The sequence below is a fragment of the Montipora capricornis genome, chromosome 2 (assembly GCF_036669925.1).
Source record: "Montipora capricornis isolate CH-2021 chromosome 2, ASM3666992v2, whole genome shotgun sequence".
Taxonomy (NCBI): Eukaryota; Metazoa; Cnidaria; class Anthozoa; order Scleractinia; family Acroporidae; genus Montipora; species Montipora capricornis.
In genome coordinates, this window is record NC_090884.1 from 28,333,843 (window position 1) to 28,336,342 (window position 2,500).

Below are 2,500 nucleotides of genomic sequence, written 5' to 3' on the forward strand. Positions count from 1 at the left end.
GGACGAGTAATGGACTTCGACAACCATCTGTCGCCCGTTGAGCCGTAATCAAAGTGAGCTGTAGTTCTAATATTGTACAAGTGTGGTGTTTTGTACAACACTGAAATCAAATGGAAAATTCTCTAGTAACTTATGGATTTAACAAAGACGGAGAAGGAATCGAAAAACTTGGATCTGTGGTCTCTTTTGTCTGGCTTATTTGTTTGTACTCAATTCTGCACAGACTTCTGGTAACAATTGGAAATTTCACTAATTCTTGTTAGTCAAAAATCATTTGAAAGAAAGCTTGTTGCACATTTTTTGCTTGATAATTCAAGTATAGGGTTTTTCAGTAAAGGGTTTGATGCTGAACACTGGTGGGAAATTTATTTAGTTGCGTTTTTGACACGGATTGTAATTTGACACGATTGAGTTTCTTGTCTTCACGTACGTAATGAAATAGGAGGGGTTTTCTGCCTCTTATAGCAAATATGCTGTTTGTTTCAAAAAGAAAAAAAAATTCGCTGGAAAAGGTGGCCTTTATGAATTCATCATGTTGTGTAATATGCAAGCTTAACTGGATAGTTTTTATGGCAATAGTAAAGCATTTTCGTGTCAAAATAAGGTAAGCGTCTTTCTGTTGTGTTCACTTAATTAAATATAAATATGCTATGCGGCGTAAACTTGATTTCCACTCTCAAAATTACCTCCAGAACCTACTTTTTGCGTAGAATAACCTTTCACAGAATGATGTTCTTGTCTTCTGTAGTCATACTTGACGATTCGGGAACATTTTGTGAAAAAGTATTTATGACGGGTCACACGCGCAGCTTGATCGTCCGAACTTCCCCTAGTATACATAACATCCACTTGGCCTTTTGACATCCCATTGAAAAAAAATCGTAAAATATTCGCGGACCGGTTGATTTCTCTGTAATTTGAAAGGATGATAGATTTTCCCAATAACTAAAAATTCCTGCGTTAAGCATTAGAATTCGACGAAGAGGTAAATGCGACTAAATTTGTTGCGTGCGTTGCTATTTTTGTGATTTGACTGTTGTGCAAATTTTGACAGATAATATAAAATTATGAAAAAATATCTACGGATAGATCGGTAAAAAATCTTTATTTTTAGCGGTTATTTGAATATAAAAGTTGCAACGCTTGACGCGAAATAATATTTTTGCTAATACAATGTATTTGAAAGAAGGAAAATTTCGCGGGAATCGCGGTGAAAATGAGTTAACAAATTTGCATGCGTGCGTTGAAATGTGATACGTGAGGAGACAGGATTTTTATTTCTCTGACAAATGATTTTGTTATTGTAGTGTAAGATGAAATTTATGTGGGAAGCCAACAATATTTCCTTGTCTTCCTGGTTAATCCAATTTATTGCTACGACTTGCTAGTGCGAAGATTGTTTACATGAAACTTACGCTTTTTGCGAATTTTGAGTGTCATGAAATTACATCAGTTGCGTGACAATATAATCCTTTACTCTAACCCGAAAACATTCAGATAGTAACAAACTTCATATTTATGAACCATTTCTTCTGCTTTTGTGCTTGTCAGCGTTGTGATTTGCGATCATTCGTAAGTCTGTTTTTGTATCTCATGGATGCTCAGATTTTCAATTACATGGCCGCTCAACCTCGCAATTATGTAAATAGTTCACCCTGAAGTCAAAGTAGATACGTCCTCAGGAACCCGACAAAGAAGGCTTCCTGACCCGACAGATGAAACGTAAATATTCAGTTAAATATTACAACAAAATTAAAAAAACCAAAGACGTTGTTTTACTCTGAAAACGACGAACGATTAACATGCTTTCCCGTAGTTCATTCAGTTGACACAAGGTGATCACGCGCACCTTTATGGTTGCCTAGCAAGTGATCAACTTCTTCCTTTTGACAAAACATCATAAAAGTCAGAGACTGCAGAAATCTTTGTCTTTTTACGATCGATTGTGGAGCTATATATAAAAACTATGTTATTTTGTTCCATTACCTGAGAAGAAACGAGTGAATTTTACTCAAGAGCGTGTTTCGTTATCTTTAAACTGAATTTATTTCCAAAGCTTAAGAAACTAAAAGACCTCAAAATGGGACAGGATATTACAAAATAAGTAAAGGTGTGAACGTGTGAGCCAAAGGGCCTCTACTGGCGCGACATGTGGGTGACCCTCATGGTCTTAATGACCCCCCACTTGAAAAAATTAACTGGAACCCTGCAGTTCAATACCACCAATTCAGTGCCCTCTTTTTTTGTTACACGTACCACAGGCAACCCAGTGTACGCTTTTATGGAGCGTCTTGTTTTATGTTAGAATATGTCGGTAAATATCCAGTTTCAATTCCGTAGTCCGAAGTCCACAGTCCACAATCTGTGACCCAATGATAGGGTTAAGTGCGATCGTGGATATTTGGTTACATTTAAAACTGTTGTTAACGGCATTGATTCCAATCAAAACAAGAAAGAAGATACTTTGCAAGTCCCAACGATGATATTTAAAAATATTTAA

At 36.3% G+C, this 2,500-nt stretch overlaps 1 protein-coding gene across 1 annotated transcript in view; it reads right to left on the reverse strand.

The window, feature by feature from the left end:
* LOC138037048 (uncharacterized) overlaps window positions 1-2,500 on the reverse strand; it is a 57,944-nt gene that overhangs the window by 30,624 nt on the left and 24,820 nt on the right. The window lies entirely within an intron of this gene.